A 27733-nucleotide genomic window follows, 5' to 3' on the forward strand; every position below is an offset into this window, starting at 1 on the left:
TCACTAGTGGTGTTCCCCAGGGCTCAGTTCTGGGGCCGGTGCTGTTCAATATCTTTATAGATGATCTAGACGTAGGGATTGAGTGCACCCTCAGCAAATTTGCAGATGACACCAAGCTGGGTGGGAGTGTCGATCTGCTGGAGGGTAGGAAGGTCCTACAGAGGGATCTGGACAGGTTAGATAGATGGGCCGAGACCAACGGCATGAGGTTCAACAAGAACAAGTGCTGGGTCTTACACTTCGGCCACAACAACCCCATGCACCCCTACAGGCTGGGGGAAGAGTGGTTAGAAAGCGGCCCGGCGGAAACAGACTTGGGGGTGCTGATCGACAGCCAGATAAACATGAGCCAGCAGTGTGCCCAGGTGGCCAAGAAGGCCAATGGCATCCTGGCCTCTATTAAGAATAGTGTAGTCAGCCGGTCTAGGGAAGTGATCGTCCCTCTGTACTCGGCACTGGTGAGGCCGCACCTTGAATACTGTGTCCAGTTCTGGGCCCCGCACTTCAAGAAAGATGTTGAGGTGTTGGAGCGAGTCCAGAGGAGGGCGACCAAGCTGGTGAAGGGTCTGGAGGGTCTGACCTATGAGGAACGGCTGAGGGAGCTGGGGTTGTTTAGGCTGGAGAAGAGGAGGCTCCGAGGTGACCTTATTGCAGTCTACAACTACCTGAAGGGAGGTTGTAGTGAAGTGGGAGTTGGCGTCTTCTCCCGGGCAACTAGCGATAGGACAAGAGGACATAACCTTCAAGCTTCGCCATGGGAGGTTCAGGTTGGACATCAGGAAGAATTTCTTTACAGAAAGGGTTATTAGACATTGGAATGGTCTGCCCAGGGAGGTGGTGGAGTCACCATCTCTGGATGTGTTTAAGAAAAGACTGGACATGGCACTTAGTGCCATGGTCTAGTTGACATGGTGGTGTCAGAGCAATGGTTGGACTCAGTGATCCCAGAGATCTCTTCCAACCTGGTTGATTCTGTGATTCTGTGATTCTGTGACTTGGTTACCTCAGTAGCGCTCTGCACAAGTAAGGAGAACTCTGTGGAACTGATAGCACTGCCTGGACCACAGCCTAGTGTACCTCCTGACTTGTGATAGAGCTTAAGTTTCTGAGGGTTATTCCTGGGTAGGTAAAATAGTCAGTGAGACTGTCTAATGCCCTCCAAACCTTAGAGCTGCTCCTGGAAAGGGTGATATTCTGAAATCAACAGTAATATAAAAGTGAGGGAACATAAGTCAAAATGTATCAAGTAATATAATTTATTGTTTTTCAAAAGCAAATGACATGTATAACCTGCTGGATGATAGATACTTCGATTTGGACTTTTTTCCTTCCTATTAGAAAAAACTTTTTAGAACTTCATAAATGAAATTACATATTTTCAGAAGCAACAAAAATTATCTTTTTTCTGTTACAAGTGGTTAGAACTCTTTAACATTGGCTGTGTATAAAACCTTTGCATTACTGCTCTGTATAAATGCTTTGAATCTGTACAAAATAAACTTGAAACATCCTTAATTCTAATACCTAAGATTAAGGGTCAACCTAAGTTTCTCAGGTTACTCTTCTTTCTTCATAAGCATCTATAAATTTGATAATACAGGGCTGTTTTCATATCCTACAGAACTTCATATATAGACTCCAGAATATAAGTACTGCTATACTGTATGAACTGAAAATCCACCTAGACCAGCACTCTGTCACTGATAGTGACCAATATTGGATACATAGAGAAAAAGTTTAAAAATCCAAGGAAGACAAAATCTTCCCCAGTTTTTCTCTCCCAGCTTATGTTAAACGAAGAGAATTTTTTAAGTCAATACTGGAATAAACCCACTATGTTTACTAGCCATTGATGGCCCTGTCTCCTGTGAATTTCTCCAATCCTTTCTGGAAATCACTTTTACTTTCAGATTTCACAGCATTATATAGCACTGTCCCACAATTTAATAACCTTGTTGTAATAATCATTGTAATAAGTGCCTATAATTAATTGTGTTGTATATGTAAATAATTGATGTATATAGTTAATTGTTATTGCTAATTGTTATAATTAATATCTATAAATGCCATAGTAATTTCCTCTTCACCCTCTTCATGCTATTCATAATTCAATGATCAGAGTAATATGTACTGTTGTTGTAACTATTTATTTCATATAAAACAGTCTTTCAAAACATCGTAAATCATCCTTTCTTCAGGGACTCTTTTCCAATTGAAAAATCTTAGTTTGTTTATTCTCTTCTTATACAGAAGGGTTCCAAACCCCTGACCATCCATAGTAGTCTGTTCCACTTATGTTTTCTGCTATGTCATGGCCAAAACTGTATATATTGTTCAAGGAGTGGATGCACTCTGTATTTACACAGTGGCACTGTTTTTGTACTTTTTTTCTCTCTTACTGCATGTGCTTTTTTTTTTTTCTTTCCTTTTTGACTACTGTTAACTATAGTGGTTGTATTTTCAGAAAATGATCCACAATGACTCCAAGATCTCTTTCTTGAGTGGTAGCTCATTCAGAGACCATTATATTACGGGCACACTTAGGATTTTTCTCCCCATGTACAATTCTTTTCACTTATTATCAACTAATTTTATCTGCCGTATTATGTCCATTCATTCAGTATCTTCAGATTTGATTCTCTGCAGTTTTAAATTTAACTGTTATGAGTAATTTTCTGTCATCTGAAGACTTTGTTACCTCATTACTCATCCTTTTTTTCCATACCCTTGGTTTCATATTCATGTTGAACAGTATGCAACCCAGCATAGATCTCTGTGCATTCTGTTGGTAACCTCCTTCAAAAATGTAGTTAATTCTGCTTATTGAAAAGCTGGGATGAGTACAGGTCACCCACAGCTTCTAATAATTAGGCTCCTATCAATAGTGGCGTATGATCTTTAGTTTGGTGAATCTGGTCCTTTACCTAGTTTGCTTTTTTACAAGTAGAAGAAAAACAAACACCAAATTTAATTTCAGACAGGAAATTCTCTATCTAATTTTTAATTTTGTAAGAAAAAAAATTAAAAATCCAATTTGATTATCCATATGGATTTCTTTGTTTTTCACTGCCAAACCCAGGAAGCTGTTTATCACCTAGCCCTAATCTTAAAATCTGTCATCTTTTTTTTTTTTAACAGAAATTTCTTGGCAGAAATTTCTATTCCTTATGTCACTAAGAGAGAACTGTTTAATCCATTCTACATCTACAACTCTACCAGTGACAGATGAGAAGTCAGTTAGTGCCATAAAAAGATCTCTCTGCCTGTCCTTAATACCAGACACTAGAGTCAGGAAAGAGCTACTCAGAAAAAATTGGACCACGTTTTCTCTGATATTCTCTCCTTGTTAACTGTGGTTTGGAGAATCAGGAAACAAATTCTGTTTGACTCAAAATGCTTGGTATTCTGGGCCCACAAGCACATCAGAAAAAATAAAGATGGTGTCATTTCTAGGAGGTTCAGTGAGGCTGGTCTAGAGATATAATACTGGAAGGAAAGTAAGATTTCATAATGAAGCTTCATATATTGGCAAAGTATTTGAATTAAAGTATTCCTTTTTCAAACTCTAAGCTCTAACTTGTCCAGAAATTGTCATGTTGGTAATGTTTAGAGGAACAGAAGTCCTAAGTTTTAGAAAGAATGTGACATGTTCCTTCCTGAAGCACTTCAGTCAAGGTGTGACACTATTCTGTGGGCTTTAAAGGTGTATCCACAAACCTTTTCCATAACTAGTTCTCTGCTTTAGATAAGTTTGAAAAAGCTGTATGTGTAATTTTATTAATTCTAGTTTTGTTTTTGCTTTCTGCATGGAATAAGCACAAACTTTACTCATTTATTTAAAAATCAATATCATATAGAGAGCAAATTGCTTTTATGTCTTACTTTACAGTGTTATGGCTCACACAGTATTATTGCAGTAAATGCAGAAAAGTTAGCACTGCTTAAATCAAGAGAGCATTATAAGTTGTTTATAGACAGCAAGCTCAGCAAACAGAAGTAGTGTTATGGAAAAGAAAACACATTGATAAAGTACTTTGTCATATAATCATTCTCTGCAGTTTGTTCAAAATTAGATTTAAAGGTGTTGGCTAATAGGTGGACGATATTTTTTTACCATACATGATTTTAAATAATGTGTATTCTGCTTTTCTTACATAAAAGTTGCTATCTGTCAATACAGCCAGAAACAGTGATGATACCTGATTCTCATTAAAAATAATAATACCCATCTATTCAAGATTGTTCCTTACACTTACTGTGGTTTACAGAATTGTTTTTTATTGTTCTGGGTCAGTAACCACAGAATGCTTTCCAGGCGTTCCAAGAGTAATGGCTAGGAGAGTCTAGCTCTGTAAATGTGACATATCAATACCTAAATGTATTTATATTACATTCTCCAACAAGTGTTGTGGAATTTGATTACATTGCAAGTTAAGCATAGCCCATAGATTTAACGCTTCAACAATATACAGGATTTAGTGGACACAGGCCATAACTGATTCTTACTTGCTGTGAGAGGGATGGGAGGTAATGAAGGAAGGTGACCTTTTTCTGTGTATTGGCTGCACATCTCCTTGTTCCATGCGCTTACTTCCCATGACATGTGGATTCAGCAGCCCTTCAAGGGCTGCTTTCTTTGGCATCCTGATATCTGTCCAGAAAAATGATATGAAGGTTTTCCTTTCACAATGGTATCCATCGAGGACATATGCTTTAGGCCTTGATTGTCAAGGAGAAAATTCCACATTCTCCTTAACTGGACTAGCACCTTTCCTCTCCCATTAACACTGCTCAGCACAGCAAATGCACAGTGGGCTCTAATCCTCCCCTCCTCTGTCCAAAGCCCAGCTGGATCCAGTCTGGCACAGGGCTTACATAACTTTCTGCTACAAAGACAATAAGGTGTGCTGCAGAGCAGGGCAATTGTTTAGCTGTGTGTTAACACAGAACATAATTTCATCTTTAACTGCACCCCAGCTGAAGTGAGGCCGTTGATGGTCCTGCTGTGCTTGTGGCTGACACAACCATAAGGAGTAGAGACAGCTATAAGAGCTTCAGAGCTCCATTCAACCATTTGGCATGATTAGCCCCGCGCTACCTTGTGAAATGCACGTGTTCCCATAAAGTTAAGCCCTTGTGCAGAACTCATCAGAAGTACTTCCAGTGATCAGACTTTTACAGAACCTGTTACTTATTGTGTTTAACACGGCTTGTAAAATGAAGTCTTACTGCAGTTTTGAGCATTAGTAAAAAAGGTTGGGATTCACAAAGCATCATAATGGAGTTAAAGGTTCAGCTATCACAGACTCCTAGAGTTATCTTTAAAAAATAGTGATAATTTAATATTCTTTTATGTCCATTTATTTTAGAATATCAAAATGAATAACGGGAATCATTTCATTCAACTATATTATCACCATGCCTCAATGTACTTAAGCAGATGCATAATCTTAGACTAGTTCTGTTCACTTTGAAGGGACTACGTTTGTGCTTAGCTTTAAGAGCATTTAAGCATTTTTTTATGCAGGGGGTGATATTTCAAGAAAAACATCAGCTTCTGTGCATAAAATAAATGTTAAGATATCTTATAATGTATTAACCAATTAGTAAGTAAAAAGATTCAGTATGAAATAAAAGATGTGTCATTAGACTATGGGCTTCTTGCTACAAGAAATTTTAAAAAAAATATTCAATTATCTGGAGGTGTCATTTTATATTCCCAGGCAAGACTTTGTCCAGGTGATTTTTACGGACATTGACAAATTTCTTGCTTTACAACTTGATTCAGATATTTCTGCAATGACATGGGCAACTTGTAGTTGAAGTAAACACCTGTGAGTGTGTATCAGGAAGTCCGGTTATTCCTTTAGGAAATAATCTATTATTTTTCATATGGATAAGGTAGAAATAGCATGCTGTAAGATTTAAACTTTGTGTATTGGTATTGTGGAAAAAATGGTACAAATGATGATCAATGGACAAAAAAGAAATAGACACCTCAGGAGAGAGAGGGGGGTGCCAAGATCAGAGAATAGGGAGAGGTAGACAGTGAGAGAGCAGATGTGTAACAGCATAAATTTTGTAGTCCAGCAGTACCAGCACTCAGCTTGAAGTAGGGCATAGCTGAATTCGATCTTAAAGATCACGTTAGGTTTACTGAAATACCATTTTGAATAGTTCATTAAGTAATTGGTATTGGCATTTTGGTAAGTAATTAATGGTGAATTTCATATAGAATGGTTTAAGTATTAGGATTTTATTCTTACAGATAAGATGGCTTAGTTATGAAATGTTATCTGCTATTAATTCCTCTGAATTGGACTATCAGAAAAAAAGATGTGTTTTATAGAAAATGGGGGTAGGGATACACTCCATTTTATATTTCTCATTCTTATATAATTCAGTTAAGGGTTAGAAAAAGGAGTTGTCAGAGAAGTCACTGGACTGAGATGATGGCTTGCTGAAGACAATTGCACCGCGATGGTGTAAGTTATGTTGTACTGAGCTGCTTCTTGTTGAAAAGTAAGAGAGAGAACTAATTTTTAGTGATGCTGAATAATTTCAAGGTGAGTATGAATTGACAATTAAAGTCCCTCCTATTTAGAATTGTAAACCTAGCTCTTTAACACAATACTCCTTATGGCAAAAATACTTTTGACTGTGTCACGGTTTAAAGCTGGGCTGGCTATTAAACCTGCGGCAGATGCTCTCTGTTATCCCCCCGCCTCCCCCCAGAGGGAAAGGGAAAGGGAAAAGGGAGAGAGACTTCTGGGTTGAAAATTAAAACAGTTTTAATAAACTATAATAATGAAAAAAAAGTATAATAATAATAATAGAAATAATCAAATATATACAAATATATATACAAAACCAAGATTGAGCTCCCCTGAAGTCAGCCACGTCACCACCGGCACTGCAGGGCAGGCTCCGGGAAGGCCCAGGCTGGGCCTAGCGATGGTCGAGACCTGGATTCAGGAATGCACGGATCGGGATCGGGGGCAGCAGGAAAACAGACGGAGTCCTCCCTGGACACCGGCCATAGCAGAAAGAGAGCGAGACCCTCGTGATCCCCCCGCTTTATACCGAGAATGACGTGTATGGGATGGAATACCCTCGTTGGTCAATTTTGGGTCACCTGCCCTGTCCGCTTCCCCCTGCAGCTGCGACCCCCCTTCGGCTCTTCACTCGTAAGCAATGAGGAATTCAGCAGTGACCTTGGTTTCTCTCAACAACAAGTACAGCAAGAGCCTTTCTGCACAACATCCCTACTGGTGCCTCAGTGATAACTACAAACTTCGAGCGTTATCAGTCCTGGAAGCAGACACTGTCTGCAAAAACATGCAGTTAGTTTCAGAAAGTGCAGTTACTTAGAGGAGACTTAGCTGAAAGCAAAAATCACCGAAAGGAAAATCGGCCTGGTTTAGGCCAAACCAGGACAGACTGCATGAGCAGGAGTATGAGAAAAGTGTAGTATCACTTGTATTAAGTTGTGAGAAGTTAAGAGAGGGAAATACTTATAGAAACATTTGTGTTTTCCAAGGTCTTAATCCAGCAAAACTTGTACATAAATAATAAGCATTAAGCAATTCCTTTATCTGTATCCAGTTCAGCCTTCAGACTTTGCAAAAGGCGGTGGTGTGCATACATGCAGAATAAATACTTATGAAGTTTTGAATATTCAGTATTACCAATCCCAGATTAAAAACTAGACTCAGACCATAAATATGACTTTTGCCACTCAATTCCTCCTCCTCCTTCCATAAAGAGTCACATCCGTCTCATTCACATTTACCCTTAGAGCCTTGAAATCCCCTTCATTAACAGACCCTCTGAAGCTCCATTCCCAAAGACAGGAAACACTGAAGCAACTTGTAGTATCAAAGAGCTGTAGTCCTTCCTGAAGTGGCAAGTCTTCTGTTTTTCATAGCAAGATATGGGAAGCAGGGGCAAAAGGCAGTCAAAACTTGCTGACCTGATGGCTGGCTCCTTACATCTATTTTTAGGTTGAGGCTGAGGTTGCTCCATACTTTGAGCAGATTCTGGAAAGCCAATTGTTTTGTGTCAATCTGTTCAGTAATTATATAGGTTGCTAGCTTTAGCAAGAAATAAAGTTTGTGAGTTATGTTTTTCTTTCCTGTTGAGGCCTATAAATAATTTTCAGCTTTGATAATCCTTTTCTTTGCAGCACTTGTTCTAGCATTTAATTGAACTGTGGGCTTCTTAAACCTCAGGCACCTCCTTCCTGAACTTTTGTAAATTGCTATTATTAGCCACGTACTTTTCCTTATTTCCTGCAATATATTTGCCAAAACAGCCCTATCTCGCTGTTATGTGATCGTTTCAAAATCATCTGATGTGCCTGGAGTCAAAGACAATGAGACATGTTCCTTCAGTGAAACAAGTCATTCAGGCTATTTGCAAGACTGGCAGGCTCCCAGGATTTCCTTTTTCTTTTCCCACTTGAGATGTACTACCTCCAAGAAAGACAAAACCTGGTGACATAACATTCCAGATTAAGATTCTCCATGAAATGAGGTCAGCAGTCCCTTTTTCCTGTATCTCCCCTATATTTCTTCATGAATTTGTCATGTCATCATAGATTTAATTCTTCCTTATGAAGAGAGATCATTCTACAAATTCTGTGATATTCTATTTGCTTCCTCCCCACGAGACTACATCTACTGCAGTACTCCTGTCGTTAACGGACAAGACTTGATGTCCCTTCAGTATGCCAGGTCTGGTGGCTAACAATTTCCACTGAGACCTTTTCTGGAGCAGCTCCACCAACATGTGTCTGTTCTTTATTATTGGTAGAACATGGAGATTTTAAGCCCTGATTGACTGAATATGACATGATTTGGGAGCAAAAACATGCATTCTTTCCTTTCTATGGCAATGTTTCAAATCTGTGATATCACAAGTTTAATTTCCCATCAATCAAACATGGATAAAAACGCTCAAAGTAACGACCCTAACCTGATGTTGAGAGGATGAATTTGCAATACGTAAAATGACTGCCATAATGAAAGAGACTTTGTCTCTTTTGAAAGAGACTGACTGACTGACCCATTAGAATCTTCAAGATTAAAAGTGTGTGTCCTCTGTCATACTAAAAGTAAAAAATTAAGCCCTCTGTGTCATAATTTAATTTTTATATTTGAAGAGGACTTTTCTAAAAAAGAACCCATTTTACTTAAGTTGGTACCAATGATGACAATCTTCTGAAAGCATTCAGCAGTGTAATTGGAGTTTCTTTTATCTTTTATCCTTTGCTACCTATTCCATTATAGATGTTGAGAAAGATATCTTTGCCTGTTTCAAAGTTCTTCTTTTTTCTTGGTCAGATTGTTTTTCTTCTGTTTTTTTTTACCAAATTTGTAACAGGTGTTATTATTTTTCAGTCCTTTTAATTTATGTTTCATGCTGAGGGAAAATAACACTCCTGAGTAACAAGTAAACTACATGTACTATAATATTCAAAATAGCAGATTTCAGTCTTCTTTAATCATGTTTCATCAAGTGTATATTTATCTACAAACTAGGAAGATAAATGTATCTTTATCTACAAACTGTTTAAAAATCATATTTCACGAAAAAAGTTTGACTGTTCTGGTATCCTTGTTACTCTATTGAATTCAACCTGTCTCATGGTTTATGCGTGTTCTGTTTTCTGTCTGTAAAATGGAAAGTTCATTCTTGTCTTTTACACCTACATGCTAATATAATGTAAATAATAAATCATGTAAGAGCTTCAAGCGTTTCTCTTATGAAAGGCAAAAAAGTTCTTCTAAAAAAAAAAAACCCAAAACAAGAGCAGAGAGAAAGAATTAAATTGTTTTTTATTACTTGTGTGTGTTTTAAAACCAATTTATTTCAAAATATGAATGTTGCTAAATAACAAGAAATGCAACTACATGCCAGATTAAGGATTTCGGGAGTTTATTAAAATGATTTACACTTTTCTTGGGTAAAAGTAAAAAGAACTGGCAAAATATCAGAGCTGAGATTAACACCCAGACTATTACTGTGCTAGTTGCTGCACTTGCTACAACAGACCTAAATGGGTTATTCTTAAGCCTCCACCATGAAAGTATATTTAGCATTTTTAAAATACTTTTCTTTGGTCCTGAAGCATTTTTGTAAGAAGTGCTATGGAAATCTAAGGCACAGAAAAATCTTCTAAATCATCAATGCTTGAACATAAGTAATGCAAGCAGGCTTTAAATTGTCTCACAGACAGATGATACTTCCTGCTGAGCTGACCCATTCTATGACACTATTTAAGTGGATTTTTTTCCTGTTTATGATCTCGTATTTGTTCTATTACACTTCAAAGCTGTGTTCTATAATTTCAGACAGCTCCAGAAACTTTCATCTTCAGGACCTTGTATGCTTTACTTAATTAAGTGATGTACAGGTTTTAAGATCTGGAGTTTGGACATAAAGGATTATGTTAAATGACATAGAGCAGATCTGATCCGAGGTGCCATATGATGTGGTTATTCTTATTTTGATCTCAGTTAAACAATGATCTGCCCCTAAATACCAAATGGAGATGACTTTTTCCTAATTCTATTCACATACAGGGAATTATTTCTTGCTATGAAGCAGCAATTTTACAATTATTTATTTGAATTGTATATAGTCTGAATATATAAAAAATGTACTCTATATACACAATACATTATCTATTCATATATATGAGTATATACTCTGAATAGATAAAAGAATACTGCCATCATGGAGAAAGAAAAAAAGAAATCTTTTAAAGAAATGTATTTTTCAGCTTTCAAACAAAACCAGAAGAATGCTTGTTCGGGGGCAAGTCATCACAAAACCACAATGTAAGGGGAAAGAATAATCTGCTTTAAATATATTTCTGATCCATTTCAGATGCCAAGCTCACACAGATCCCCTTTTCAAGAGCTGCCTTCACAGAAGGCATATCACCTTTTAAAGAGCAGCCTTCACAGAAAGTTACGTATAGGTAGAAGCAAATGTGATGTAGTATATTTAGTACTGAGTGACTTATAAATACTCTATGATAAACATAAACCCACTGTAGAGATTTCTTATTCGTTCATCTCTTTATCGCATATCCATTATTGACAGTCTTTTTAAGAAAGTAAGAAGAGCAGCACTTCATCTTAGCAATAACTTTCCGAAACTGTCTGCCTGAATCTGTTGCTATGACACACAGCAAGTATTAACAGTGAAGGGAAGGAAAAGCTAGTATCTACCACAGTCTGTGTGCTAGCAGAAAGTTGTGTAGTCTCAATTTGTGTGTCATCACTGAAATGATTCCTCTGATATTTGGCTCTAAAATGTTAACCTCGATGGTAAAATGTGTGGGTTAGACAAGCTTGTGAGCATACTCAAATAATGGTTTTCAAGAATCTCCCTTTGTGGTTCAGAAGATTGTTTTAAAGCAAGAGTGCTAATGCTTCCTGAAAGTAGATATTCTTATCCAATGTGGTATTAAAATCTGTTGACACTAATTTATATCCTGAATTTGGTTGAAATGTAAGGAAAATGCTGAATTAAGAAAAATATAATTAGGAAATGTTAAAATATAGCTATGCACTTAGTTGCAACATAGAAGTTAAGACTACTTATATTTCAGCATTAAGGAGATTTATTTTCACTTGTCAAAAATCATCAGAACAACATATTCAGCTGGCTTTGATGTGAAACTGGATCTGTCCTTATTGTCTCATAGGAGTTGTGGATGAAGTGGCTCACTGTGTGGGCTAGCCTCCTCAGCTGGGTTGCCTGTAAGTCTTCACTGAGTAAAAATTGCTCACCTTGGGTATAAAATGGAGCACAAAGGCTTGACATAAACTTGCTTCCCTAAATGAGACCTCACATGTATAACCTGGGGAAAGAGATGTCTACTTTCTGATAATGATCATGCTTAGGTGAGGTAAAGTTAGTTAACTTCTCATGCTTATCAAGAACAGCAGAATTTTAGGATATTCAGACATACTTGGTAAGTTGGGAACTTCAAAGACAAAAAGAAAAGGAAATATAAGGTTAGTCCTTCAGATTAATACGGAGGCTGGTGTTTTTTTTAAGGATCACAGACTGGTGTGTGCTATAGCTTTGGGCTCTTTGAAATTTCAGCATATGCATCTAGTTCTGTCTGCATATGACCCTGAATTCCTTATATAGGCCAGATTTAATTTGGCTACCAGATAATTACTTGCCTAACCCTGTAAGGTTCACCAGTTCTGTAAGAAAGTCTTTAGAATCTAGAGTCATAGAAGTAATTCAGAGGCATAATTTATTCCCTCTCTTTCTTCATTATTTCATCCTTTGGATGAGGCCAGTAATGATTGCCAGTGGCAGAGGGTTATTGGAAAGATTAGTTAATATTCATACAATGTTTGGAATGTATAATAAATTGATTTGCCAGGCTTTGTTTAGGCAGCAGATGGAATGATCAGGTACATTCATTTAAATTACCTTTCTGGAGACTACTAAGTGTAACATCTTATATGCTGACATTTATGTAGGGAAAAAAATACATATGTGGAAGAAATACAACTGCCTTTTCTGACAGAAAGCTATTTATTCACCTCTTGTAATGGAAAATAATAGAAGAGAGTATAGCTGGGCTGAAGAAACAACTGTCAGCCAATTACGAAAGGTGAAAGAAATCTAAAAACCATCAGCTAGAAAATATACATTAGATGTTAAATTCAATCCAGCACCTATGCCTGTTGAAACTGATGCAGGCTCTGGGAGAAGTTGCTGGCCAGCCACTGGCAACTCTAACTACCCCAGCCTTACTGGAGGACTATTCTCTGATGGGTAGATCAGCTTAGATCAAGAGGTTGAAAGGGGTTCAATTTGTAACCAAGTTGTTGGAAAGTCAAATTCAACAAGATTTTGTGTGTGTGTGTATAGAACAGGGCAGGAAAATTTTCTTTCAGTATATAGTGAAAGGCAAATGATTAATGATTTAGGATTCTTTTCACACTGCAGTAAAAATCAATTAAAGATGTGCTGCCTTTAGGCAATTGTATGCTTACAGTGATAAATATGGAAATGTGCTGCATTTTGCAGAATAAAAACCATTGTCTTTACAACACACAGAAATGAATTGTATCCACATCAATTTTTATGTAAACACTCTGAAATTCAATTGGTAAGGGTTCAGCTGAATGTCCCTCTATGATTAAAGAAAAGCAGTATACTGATGGTAGAATCTTCAATAGCAATTACATTTTCCCACTTAAGAAAGAATTGGAAAGAAAAGATTTTTGTCATCTGTGGACATAAGGGCAAGTGGGGGGGAGAGGAAGGATCAACAAATACTTTCAGTAGCTAAATATATTACAATTATGCTGAATGTGTGGCAAGGTATTTTTGGTATTGTTTATTAGACTTAATGTGTTAGACATGAGCTCTGAATCTATTATCACAAATAGGCCCCCAATCCCTTACCCTTTCTGTTCTTACAAAATGACACTACCAGAGTAATCTTCCTTTCTATTGACACAGATACTTAATTCCTTTTTTCAAATCCTGGTGGCTGTCTTTCTGTTATTGTATTAAATAAAACCTCTTGTTACCGGTTTCAAGAGTCAACATAACTTTGAACATAACTGCAGCTTTCTTTTCTTCCATTCCTTTCTCTTTCTTCCCTTCCTGTAGTTGCCGTCTCGAGAGTGTCAAGGAGTATTCCTGGTCTTTCCTGCTGGTTATCTGCCTCCTGCACAGCAGCTGCATAAGGCTGGCCTAGAACCTGTTCTAGGGCCACACACAGCTCTTATCTTCTCCACCTCTGACTATCCTCTCAGATCAACCTCTGCCATGCCGCCAGAAGTGACTTGTTCAAAAAGTGCCTTTCATCTGCTTTCTGCTTGCTCACCTGTCCTTCAGGCTCATAAAGACCGCTGCAGCTTATAATGATGATAAAGTAAACCAAGGTAAAAAAAAAAAGTATATAGAAAATCCTCTTCATTAGGAACCTGAGTATGCCCCAGCTATTCATACTGAAAAACGCTTTAATACTGCTATTGATTTACTGTGGAGTGAGTGTGTGTAGGTCTGTGTATGGCACATCCACTGGAGAATTTAATTGGCTAAATAAGAAGAGAAATATTCTCAGGAACATTTCTCATTCCCTTAGGAATCTGAGGATAAAGGGAAGAAAAAGGAAAGAAGAACGTAACTGAGAGCTAAGCGTGTAACTGCTTGCCAGCGAGAAAAGAGAATTGTCTGAGGAGCCTGAAGTATCAGCAGTGGGTGGGGAGCTGCCTCTGTGCCCTCCTGCAGCCATGCCTGTATTTTCTCTTTTGAGTGAATTATCCTTATGTCCTTGTTGTGTTGACCAGTCTATCAAGAGACTTGCACAACAGTACCAAGGCACTTTAACTATGCTGGCATCAGTGGAATTACTAGCTGAAGGGGCAGTCCAATCTGTCCATTTAAGAATTAAGAAAAGACATAGTTAAGACATGGAGAGAAAGATATACTGGGTTCATGCAAATAAAGCAAAACACAGATATAGTTTTTAGCATGAAAGAAAATTCTCCCGTAATACGGGTAAAGATGACATGGAACTAAAAATTCTCGAAAACTGACAGATGACTTTTTAGCACCTCTGAGGATAAATGTTTTGATGTAGGCGTAATGTGCTAATGAATTAGCCTTTCAAATTCAAATGGAGCAAATCTGCCTCGTTCTAGTCCTGGAGTATGGAAAGTATTTTTTCAGACTTAGAAACTATCATATGCTTTAGCAAACTATGACATGAGTGGAAATTTCCACTTGGTCAATAGCAAGTAGATTTTTGGTACAGGCTTCAGAAGTAATGGTAAGTAAAATACATGTACTCTTGCATAGCTTAGGGTCACATTTTACCTGTGTTTCAGTCGGTGTTGTTGACGCTTGGACAGAAAAATGAAAACAGCTAGAAAGAGATGAGAACACGAGCCAAACTTGCTTGTGAAGAGTGCTCTGAACTAGGTTACAGGAGGCCTATGACCAAACCTACTTGATAAGGTGTGTGCCCTTGGCACACGTTCATGGCTGCCCAGCAGATTTTCCCTCTCCCCTTGGAGTGGAGCCAGGTCTGTCCTTGAAAACCCTCTTACAAATTTTAGAAGCCAAATATTCTCCAGTGGGTGAGGACATTAAATCTGCTTAATTTTAGAAGCCAAATATTCTCCAGTGGGTGAGGACATTAAATCTGCTTAATTCTGAAAACAGAAATATTGTAATCAAAGGTAATAAAAAAGATTTTCTGACCACAAGTGAAAAATAACGCTCGAAATGTACCTAGGTTGTCATGGAGCCCTTTTCATTGAAGGACTTGGGGACATTCAGTCCGACATCCATCATCCTCAATTACGGCCTGTAACTACATCAGCCTGTGGGCTATAGCTTAACAAGAGGCTTTTCTGTGCCTGCTCTGCAGTTTGCAGCCCATTCGGTTTTGTCTCTGCATTTGCAAGGCCCGGATATAAACCAGATCACTGAGATGATGTAGGTTAAAAAAGAAGCTCCTCTTAAAAAGGTAGAAGAAGTGAGAGGCATTATTGGATATAACTCTCTACACTGGCAAGGGAACTGTGAATTGTCTTAAATGGCCAGCAGCAGCTCAGCTTCTTCGAGGCAGGGGAATGAGTGAGTGTTTGCACTTAGAGGAAGTAATTACAGCTGCTGCTCATTCCCCACTCTAGAGAAATTAAGCTGCTCCTGTTTAAGCTGTAGTTTCATGGTACAAAGTGTTACGTCTCAGTGCCTGTTGACTTTTATTTTTTCTCCTTCCCTCTATACAGCACCTTCCCTGCTTTGTGCTGTGTCAGCACAAGTCTTTGTTCATCTGTTAGGTGGATAGGGAATTAGGGAATTAATATGACTTTAAAAAAACACAACAAACCTGATTACTTCTATGCCTAAAAACCCTGCGATGTGAGGAATGAGGGCTGAGTGTAAAGGAGGAAATTACCATAGCATCCCTTTTGGTGTCGGTAAACTTGGGCTTATTATGTGTGCCTGACAGCCTTATTCTGTACTCCACGGAGATAATGGAGTCACAGAAGACGCAGTGTAAACAGGAATGACTATCCATCAATTCCATCATTTCTGTTAGGCACACTGTCACTAAACATTAATAAGATCTTATTGTTACTCAGCTTTAAACCTCCTACATCAGCAGTGCTATGCCATAACTAAGTACAAATCTTATTAAGAAAAAAAGCATTACTTTTTATATCTTCCCTTAAAAAAGAAATATTTCACTGTTGCATTCATCGCTGACAGAAACACTATTATTTCAGTAAACAGTTTATCAGCATTAAAAGAAACTGAATGAGGTTTATGGGGTTTAAACACACTTTTCATTATTTCTTAACAGGATTTAGCTCCTGCATGCTATTTCAAACATTCCTCTTGAATACACTTTTCTTCAGTTTTCTGTCTTGAAAGACGACTGAAAAAAAATGTCTTACCTGAGCTGGATTTTCTCCAAAAATCAGCAAGAAGACCTGATGTCCATTACAGGATTAAGCAGCTGTAGAAACATTGTACAATATGTCTGGTGAAGTTCCCACTGACTGGAAAAGGGGAAAAATAATCCCCATCTTCAAGAAGGGGAAAAAGGAAGACCCGGGGAACTACAGGCCAGTCAGTCTCACCTCTGTGCCTGGCAAGATCACGGAGCAGATCCTCTTGGAAACTATACTGAGGCACATGGAAATCAAGGAGGTGATTGGTGACAGCCAACATGGCTTCACCAAGGGCAAATCATGCCTGGCAAATTTGGTGGCCTTCAACGACGGGGTTACAGCACTGGTGGATAGGGGAAGAGCAACTGATGTCATCTACCTGGACTTGTGCAAAGCATTTGACACTGTCCCGCACGACATCCTTGTCTCTAAACTGGAGAGACATGGACTTGACGGATGGACCGCTCGGTGGATAAAGAATTGGCTGGATGGTCACACTCAAAGAGTTACAGCCAACGGCTCAATGTCCAAGTGGACACCAGTGACGAGTGGCGTTCCTCGGGGGTCGGTATTGGGACCGGTCCTGTTTAACATCTTTGTTGGCGACATGGACAGTGGGATTGAGTGTGCCCTCAGCAAGTTTGCCGACGACACCAAGCTGTTGTGTGTGGTCGACACGCTGGAGGGAAGGGATGCCATCCAGAGGGACCTTGACAGGATTGAGAGCTGGGCCTATGCGAACCGCATGAAGTTCATCAAGGCCAAGTGCAAGGTCCTGCATGTGGGTCGGGGCAATCCCAAGCACAAATACAGGCTGGGTGGAGAATGGATTGAGAGGAGCCCTGAGGAGAAGGACTTGGGGGTGATGGTTGACAAGAAGCTCAACATGAGCCGGCAGTGCGTGCTTGCAGCCCAGGAGGCCAACCGTATCCTGGGCTGCATCAAAAGAAGTGTGGCCAGCAGGTCGAGGGAGGTGATTCTGTCCCTTTACTCCGCTTTCACGAGACTCCACCTGCAGTGCTGCGTTCAGCTCTGGGGCCCCCAACATAAGAAGGACATGGAGCTGTTGGAGTGAGTCCAGAGCAGGGCCATGAAGATGATCAGAGGGCTGGAGCACCTCTCCGTTGAAGACAGGCTGAGAGAGTTGGGCTTGTTCAGCCTGGAGAAGAGAAGGCTCCAGGGACACCTCATAGCAGCCTTCCAGTACCTGAAGGGGGCCTACAGGAAAGTGGGAGAGGGGCTTTTTACAAGGGCAAGTAGTGACAGGACGAGGGGGAATGGTTTTAAACTGAAAGAGGGTAGATTTAGATGAGATATTAGGAAGAAATTCTTTCCTGTGAGGGTGGTGAGACACTGGAACAGGTTGCCCAGAGAAGTTGTGGCTGCCCCCTCCCTGGCAGTGTTTAAGGCCAGGTTGAATGAGGCTTTGAGCAAGCTGGTCTGGAGGAAAGGTGTCCCTACCCATGGCAGAGGTGTTGGAATTAGGTGATCTTTAAGGTCCCTTCCAACCCAAACCATTCTATGATTCTATGATTCTATGAAAAAGCATCTTCAATGAATGTTTTCTAGTTAGACTGTTATTTCTGTCATGAATATTTCAGTTATAAAGTTTTAAAAATTGACTCTAGTTAAGAGGCATGTTAAGAAGAAAGTGGATATAATTTAATTTCCCTTTGACTGGCCTCATCATGCATTCAACAGCGAATTATTTCTTTTCTTGACACAGGTATGATGTTTGCTGGTGTCAGTTAGTGCCAATACATAGACAAATGTTTACAGGCTGAAAGGTTAATATACCATATGCTGTGCCTTCGCAGTGACAAGCAAAATTTGAAACTGTCTCCCTTATTTTACAATAGAATATTTATCTTTTTTTTTGTAGATAAGGAAACTCACAAACATTTATTTATTTTATTGTCAGGTTAACAATTCATTTTTAAAATGCATGACCCTTACACACCAATTCGTATTTTTTACTTTATTGTACTGCTTTAATATTTTACTCTTGATGGGGATGGGGTAAGAGAAGTCAACAATAATTTAATTGAATAAATGTCATACAAGAAGTTTCATAGAATAACAATCTTGCAAAGAAATCCTCCTAGCTGGGGTTTAGTGTGTTGTGACCTCTGAGAACTATTTGGTAGTCTCTTTAGGATGTACAAGAGCATCTCTGTAGAAGGAAAGATGACAAATTCACTGACCTCAGTATAAATGATCTAAAGATGAAGGCTTGAAAATCATGATAAAAAAGAATGTTTGCTGGTAAAAAAAAAAGAAGGAATGGAAAGTTTCACTTACCTGAGAAGATGAAATTCAGTAGCTGATAAGATCTGAACTTTATGAAGACTGTAAAATCACTGGGGATATGGGGCAGTGAAGAGTATTTTAGTAGCTGCCAAAGCTGTGGTATAGCTAGATCAGTGTATAAACTAAATTGAAACAAAACCACAGCAATGCCTTGTCAAGATTTCACCATCAAGCAAAAATGCGACAGCAAATGAGGCAAAAGTGAAGCAGATTAGAATCTTTTGACAGTTCCTGAGTCAGCTGGTGGCAGTTACCAGCATGAAGGTTTGTACAATGTCTAGCCAGCTGTTCATATCAGCCACTGCTTTGTAGAGATTATTCTTACATTTTCGCTCATATTATAACTTCACAGAGAGGGCTGCACTTTCAGCCAGTAAGCAAAGAATGTATCGATAGAAAATTAATAGAGGACTGCTGCATGGCTTAGCAAGATGATTACCAACTGGATTTTTTGTCTGTAATTTTTCAAGCGCTGAAAAAAAATCTTAGGTAGAATGGTTATAGTCCAGAGAAAACAATTAAACAGATTCGTGTCCCATTGAATACCTCAAGTGTATTAATCTCTAGGTAAATGCTGTTTTCAAGTAGTCAGAAAGAGATCCTTTACAGCCATTCCTCCCTGAAAAATTGTAAGTGAAAAGTGGAGGCTACTGATAGATTCATTTTTTGAGGTATTTTTCAGCTTTCAAACATAAGCAAACACTTTAAGAAAAGAAGGTAGTCTCTATGAAAATGTAAAATTACGTGATAACCCAACTTTTGACCCTGCTGATGAGTCTTCTGTGTGATGTGTTTTCTGTGGCTGTAGTGTTCTTAAAACAAAGAAATTACACATTCAAAACCTGCAGTATTAAGGTTGCAAAGTCAAGCACTCAGAAGATAAGAAATACCAGTTTAGGTTCCCATCTGCATCTTGTTTTATCCCTACCTGTCTGTTTATGTTATTAGCTATTTTTCGATAACATGTACAAATTCTATTTTTTGTTACATTATTTTGGTATATTTAAACACCTCTTTCTTTTCTTTTTTTTTTTTTTTTTTTTTTTTTTTTTTCCCCCTTTGACTGCATAGCCACACTGTTAAAAAGTCCTTATTTCTGTAAAAATATTCCTGATGTACTGGCAGGCTGTTTGTAAAGCAGTAGCATGCTCAAGAATCACATTCACAACTGTATCGTCAGGTCTTCCTGTTCCTGAGCAAGCTACCACCGCAGGTCTGTCTCCACTGACATAGTCCCCTCTAGGCTATTTGAGCCTCGTTCTTCATCTGTGTCCTTCCTATCACTCATGCTTGTTTTGTCCACATTGTATTATCCATATGCAAAGCGAAGCCTTTCTATGATACAGGGTCTTTTCAGGCTGCTCTGTACTTCATGCAGTGGTGAAGGGTGTGTGAGAAAGAGATGTGGTTTAAGGTTTTTTGTGTGTGGTGGGAATGGTGCTGACTGCCTCATTGTACCCTGCAAAGCTGAGAGACGTGCCAGTGAAAGGAGTAGGGTTAGAGTGAGGGAAGGATGTGACTGATACTATTCCTGCAAGTGTGGCAGGACTGCAGGGCAGGGCAGTGTGGATGATAACCAGGATGGAGATAAGACTTCAGGTTTTATGGGTCACCTGACTATGGGGGTGTAGGCAACTTGCTTGACTGTTTACACTGCCACACTACCAGCAAATAACTTCATTTTCTAGCATTCTTATGCTGCAATCTGTTGGCAAAATATAGCTCTCCTCCGCTTAATATTTTCTCTTAAAGTGACATATACAGTTCCTGCGCTTTCATGTTCTCATAAAACACGGATCACACTTTTATAAATTCAAGAGTTTAAACTGACCTGTCAAGGTGAATAGACTATACCTATAGGATGTTTCTTGCTCAGTGTTTCTGACTGTTGACCTGAGAAATTTGGGCCCTGACTGATACAAAGACAGCATAAGTTAACTAAGGTTGACCCTAGTTATTAGTGTAAATGCAACCTATATGCTCAAAAATTTGGATAATCTACTCTGTAGCTACCTACACTGTATTACAGTGAACCTAGACCTCAAAATGTGAATGCAACCAAATTTCAATGAAGAGAAAGAGCAAAAACATGTCACATCACTACAGAACTATTGGTTTGAGCTCAATAACCTGCAAGGCTTTGTGAAATTTCTTGGAGAAAAGAACAACTGAAAGTACTTGAGGGTAATGGAAGACAAGGAAGTATCCCACTTAGAAAAAAAAGGTTAAAATGAAATACATATTTCCCTAAAAGTGCAGTATGCCTGCTTAACCTGTTGTTTTTGTTTGAATAAGTTTAGAGAAGTAAATCTACTACAGTATTACCCAGGCAACTAGTAGTTAAACTACTGAAGACAGAGATTGGTACAAGAATTATAAGGAAATGAGGAACTAGTTAAAGTAGAGATGATAATGGATTTTGTTAAAGGGAAAATATTACTAATGAAATTCCTCCCGGGTCAGTCTTGTGACTGATGTAATGTAAAGTTTTCATTAATAATCTCAGCACAAAGTTGAACTTGAACACAGGGAAAATTCTCAGATGACTCTTCTGTGAGGCATGGCTGAGATTTTCTCTGGAATAGTCATAGGTGCCTAAACCAGGAGGTTGGCGAAGGCAGCGGAGACAAAAAGTCATCTCCAGAGGCTGGCTTATGGTACCTGGGTTAGCTTCTTGCTCTGAATTGCTCTTTTAACTACAGAGAGGGAGTTAAGGTGGCAGGAGGCCTATCTTCCCGCAGTAGGGAATAATGACATTGTTTATTACACACGGTTGAAATCCCTACATTCAGGCCTGTTCTAGTTCTTGTTCACAATGTTAAAACAGGGCTTGAACATTGGCTGCGAAACCTGCCAGCCCCCTCTGGAGACTCTACTTGAGTCCATAGATAATTTAAATGTACATGAAAGGACTTGCCTAAAGCCAATGTATTTCAAGTATTCTACTTCTCAGGTCTTTAAAGAATGCTTTTGCAGTGAGTTTCCTTTTGTTCCCGCAAAATACATTTGTAGGACAATATCTAATTCTCAGTCTCAACAGTACTCACCTGCCGCTTCACAGGGTGCCATGTACCTGCTTAAGCACTAACTCTTCCCCTCACAAATTAATCTAATCAAATTAGAAAAAGAGAAATTGCTCTCAGCTTTTCACTTACTTTCAAGTTTGATGCTCCTTTTTCAGAACTTGCCTTGTTTTTAAAAAAACAAAAAACAACTCCTCCCCCACCCCGCCCCAGATAATTGTTAAGAATCCAGCTGAAAATCAATAGTAAAATGCTTACTTGCAGCAATACAAAAGACAGCGAGGATTAACAAAAGCTACTTGTAACTTTTTAATCTCTTATTATGTTTATTTATGACTACCTCTCCAGCTCCCGGTTGCTTGTTGCTATCCCCTATATCATATCATAGCTTATAACCTCCAGGGTTGAGTGCACAGGGTGGGGGGGTTGGTGGGTGAGAAGGACTGTTTGGGTTTGGTTTCTTTCTGCCTGGGTCATTCCTGTGGCTTGGTTTACACTTTGGACCTACATGCAACAGTGTGATGGGGAAGGTTTCAATTTGCAATTCAGTTTAAGAAAGGAGATAGAATGCCTCAAATTTTCTAAACTTTCTGAAGTTTAACACACGATGTATCAGTGACACTAGTCTTCCCTTATTCCTGCTTTCCTGTGGCCAGACCTGACAATAAAATCAGATGGTACTCATTGACATATACCATTGATCTCACTGATCAGCTTTTGTAAAGTTCTCTCTCTGAAGGGAGTCAACTTAAGCTACTAATGCATGTTTGAACCCAAAATACCGGTTTGGCTGTTCTCTAAAGGACCCTACGCTAGGTATGTATAACAAGGACCATTGTATATAGAGGTCTGATCACGTGTTTTCTGAAAGGATTTGGAGAAGGGCAGACAAGGTTATCATAATCAATAGAAAATACCTACCTTACAGCATGAGACTAAAATAGGTTTCTTTAGACTATAGAGCAGGGGCTGAGAGCTAGTGAATGTTCCTTGTAAATACTCCATGTTTTTAACAACAAACAACGATAAGAGCTGTTTAACTTTTAAAAAAAGAATAAAAAATGCTGTAGGGACAAAGGGATATGTACTCTAAGGCAGTGAAGTGTGGAAGAGAATTCCAGCAAAAGTAATGGAAGTAAGAAACGCAACGAATTCTAATCTGAAGATTCATCAGTTTATGAAAAGCATGATTTTGTGGCTGTTATGATATACATGGTTTTGTTGCCTATGTTAGGAAATGTTCTAACTCACAGACTCCGGTGAATGCATATTCTAGTTTCCTAAATTATCATTACTTAGTCTGAGCAAAAGCATTTACTAGTTTAGCTGATGTGAACTAGTTAACAAAAGAGCTTGCATCCTCATTTGACTGCTTAATTTTGAACTTTGACTCTGATCCTGCAAGAATTTGTATGAACTTAATTTAAAGAAATACAAGCATCTATAATGATTGCAGTAAATACAAAGTCAGCATATTGTGAATTACATATGGGTTACAAGGAAATGTGCTATCATCACCTATATTCAAATAAGATCTCAGAAGACTGTGTGCTGTTAGCTGATAGATTTTTTTTCGGCTATTCAGTTTACAGAATAGCATTCCCAGCAGCTGTCACCAAATTAGGGTCTTGAGCAGGTCTCAGTCTGAGCAGAGAGTAGTGATTTGGCAGGAATCACAAATGAGCAGCAGTCATTGATTTGCTATGTGGAATATGAATGGCTGAGTACTTTGAGGGTTAACCTTGAAATGCAGCAGATAATTTGAGAAAGATTTTTTAAAAAATATTTGAACAAGAGTCTTCTTCAAAACAATAGATACTGCAGTAGTAAATGTGTAGATAAATTATGCATTCAACATGAAAGATCTCATATTATATAGGAATGTTTTGTCTCTTACAACATTGTGCTGAAAGGGAGACATCAGAAAATGGAGCAGTCAGAACAATCCGTATTTTCATATCCAATTTAGTTTCGCTACAGTCCTGCCCTAATTATTTAAAACCAGCCTAGGACAAGAGTGTCTCTCAGTCCCTCTATTTACACCACCTTTAAGTTTTCTGTGGAGACAATGAACAAAGTTGCCTGTAGCAAATCTGTAACTTAGATTCTTGTTTTAGGAGTGGGTACATGATCACCAAATTAATTTTGAAGTAAGCTATTGTAAAGCCAGCCAAATAAAACCCCTTGAGAAGTCTGGAAAAGACTGATCCTTAAGGTAAAAAGGTCCAAAATCCATCATCATGCTGCTGCCAGTAAGCTACCATTAAGCACATGTTTAGGCATATGCCTTTCTGAATTTGCAGATGTCACTGATGCTTCAGAAGTTTTGTGGAGTAGAATGCATAAATAACAGTTATCTCTATGGTCATTAACTTCTGGGTTTGGAAAGTCTTTTGCGTTAAGATCGAGAACTTTCTTCTAGATGACAGCCAGAGGCAGTAAAAGAAAGATAGAATCTTTAGGGAGATAGGACCCACATAACTGTATGACAAATTATAATGACAAGGTTGGGCTCAGGATCTGTAATGCGATGTACTGAAATAAAATCCATTTATGTATAGTTCATGCAGGACTACTGCCATTTGCAGTAACCATATTGGCAAAGCACAGTGTACTAACCCTGCCTCAAGAAATACACTGACTTTCTGCATGAGTGCTTGTATATTCTTTTCCTCATAACCTAATCTAATTCTGAGATATAAACATAGTTCGCAGGGGGATTCATGTGGATCTAATACAGCTTCAATGGACAGTCCACTAGGGACTGGATCAGGTCCTTACCATATCTGTGGATAAGTACTGATATCAGAACTTACATAAAGATATTTTAAAATACATTATTTTGCATCATTATGTTTTCGAGCCATATTTTTTATATCTAAAATAAAATCATTGCAATTCTGCCACAAAAGAGTAAATGGGAAAAAGAATAATTCATCCAAGAATCACCCTTTATGAAAGATACAACTTACCCTTGCAGGTAGCAAAAGGTGTTAACCTCAAAATAGCTAGCAGAAAGTACAGGCTATGCTCGTTAGTAGTTGTGATCCTGCCTTATGCTTATGAGTAGCAAATCACTCTGTTTTCTTTGCAATTGCTAAAATGTTTGTAAGTGAAACAGTCTACATCTTTAGAACCCAGTGAATGGCAGGTTCTCATAATCTGGAACAGGGAAGACACAGCTAGTGTTACAACCTATTTTGATTACCACCAGTCACCAGCCAGGGCTGCTGATTGAGGGAACACATACCGTTCACCAGCTAGGCTTGCTGATTAAGGGGACACTTTCTGTTCACCCTCTAGATGCAGGCTGAAGCAGATGGGAGAAGGAATCCTCACAATGAAAACAAATTGCTATTCTCTCTTATTGAGAGATGCTAAAGAAGAAATGCACCATGTAACACCTTGTACTACTTTATCATCAAAGGCCATAGGATGCATTAAATTTGCTTAGCACCTACTACTAATAAGCAAAGCTAAAGCTCAGCAAGATTTGTCAGGTCTCATTAATTGCTACAGAGGAGTCTAGATCCTTGTATTATTGAGGGTTTTTTTTTGATGATGCTGTGTCTGTATCATCTTTCTTCTGTTTTCTCCTCCCTTCTCTTTGAACCTCCTTGTTAATCTTGTATAGATCTCTGGCTCCTATTTCCTTTACCTGTCAGGGGCTCCGGCAAGTCCACCACATAGTGTTGACCCTTATCTTTCAGATCTTGAAGTTCTGTCTGTCACATCACCTGCTTCTTCTTCCTTCGTGCCTGCATGTGCTTTTAAATTGCCTAACTCTAATCAATACCATTATTAGATTAGGTTGCCCCCAAATTACATGTTCTTTGTTGCAGCAAAGTTTTCCTTTGTTGTTTCTTCTCTCCCTAGATTTTCTTGGTATCCACACTGGCTCTGAAATTAACTTTACATAAAGGCTGGCCTCAGCCTTCTGGAAATATTTGAATCTCTTGTATGGATAGAGATGTGACTGTGGCCTCATCCCTAGGACTTGCCCTGGAAGAAAAAAGGATATCCACACCTTTCCCCAGGTAACAGAGGGTATCTTTGTCTCTGACTATGATGAGAGAGAAAACACTTGTATGACAGATTTCGAGTGGGCTTAAAAACCAAAATGTATTTATCCTTGAAATACTACACCTTAACTGGTAAGGTCAAATCTTAACTAGTAAGATCAAAAGTTAATATAAATTACTTTCCTGGTATTTTCTAATTAGCAGAGAAAAATATGAGGTGTATTATAAATAAAGAGATACTTTCCTAAGTGCTTAAGATTTGAAATAATCTCAGTCAGTGAAGAGGTGGTACAATGTGAAGGGCTTCTAATGCAGATTTGGAAAAATTTGGCCTGATAGCTACTCTGTGGACCGGAGACTGATAGATGGTAATCATAACCCATCCTCATCCTTCCCAGAAACACTACTCCTGACACCATAAATGCTACTGTTAGACCCTTTTCTTTCCAGAATGTAGAATTGGATTATACGTCTTTATTGCTTCCCACTGTCTCTTCTCTTTTCCCAAACAATGTAAGAACATGATGTAGACCTTTTAGTTCTACAAGAGGAAGACAATCTATTATTCTACAATAACATTTAGAAAAAAAAAAACAAGCAAAAAAAATCCCTTAATTAAACCCAAAACATAATTATAAACAATGCAGAAAGATTTAGATGAGTGTGTTGACTGGAAACGCAGAGGTCTACTGACAAGCGTATGATAATAAATCAAAAAATCAAATGAAAAAATACTGTATGCACAAAAAGGAAAGATGTTATGGTATTCTGGCCAAGAAATTAAAAAGTTTGGGAGTTATGGTGTGAGAAGTGTAGTGCAGTTATAGCACTGAAGAGAAACACATTTCTCTCTAAAATTGTGGCTACACCTCACCTTGAATAGAGTGTGAAGTACTAGTATAATTCAACTTTGCAGTGTATGCCACTGACTTTGAGAGCATAGAATGGCAAAAAAAAATAAGCACAGATTGTATGGATCTATACAGAAGAGTTTAAATTAGACTTTATTCTAACTGAAAAATGTGAAGGTTCACTGGAATTTACTGACATTTCGTATTTATGGCAGTAGCTAGTGAATATAAAACTCAGTCACATTGCTGAAATACAATTATATAAAAAAACCCCACAATACATAATTTGCTAAACTAGTGGAAGCAAGCAAGAAGTAATATAAATAGATTCAGGCAGATGATAGAAAGCATAATGTTATACTAAGGATAGCTGCTGAAAGAACCAAAAATAATGAGAATACAAGGGCACATTCTCTGGTAGTAAAGACAGCTTCAGATCTTGCTTCAGATCTTGCTTGCATTACCCTTTGCTGCGGAGCAAAGACCATTTGAGAGGCTGGTCTATAAAATAAAATGATGTGAGATAAAAATATTTTCTTTTTTCCTAGAGCTTTTTTTCAGTGATCCAATGGAGGTGGAAACTTGCAAACAGGGAAGGGCAATGTGCATTAATGAATAGGGCAGTTGGGCAATGTGGTAAAGCCAATCTACAAGTTTCAGAAAGAAGGATATAGGTTTCTACCCTGGAAAGACAGAGAGAGAGAAAAGCAAAACGAAAGGAAAAGAAGACAACGGTTTCGAGCATCAGAAAATATTTTGTTTAATATTTATTTGGATATAAATAACAGTTTTAAATGATTTCTCTGAAAACACTGATATTATGTGTCTCCCATAATAATAATAACTGCATCTTAAAAACAATAATTTCATTTATCTTCATAACATGACTGATTGGGGAATTTTGCCAAAATAGAGGAGGAAAATATTGCCTATATTTGCATAGGAAGTCTGAGTCAGAGCAGGAGATTGTAAACAGCCTAATCTTCTCACTACCGAGCAGTCTTTCCAGTTTGCTCCTAGTTAATCTCTCTCTAGAACAGATTTTTGTTGTTGTTTTTTGTTTGAGT

Source organism: Nyctibius grandis, chromosome 6 (genome assembly GCF_013368605.1).
Source record: "Nyctibius grandis isolate bNycGra1 chromosome 6, bNycGra1.pri, whole genome shotgun sequence".
In the NCBI taxonomy this organism is placed as follows: domain Eukaryota; kingdom Metazoa; phylum Chordata; class Aves; order Nyctibiiformes; family Nyctibiidae; genus Nyctibius; species Nyctibius grandis.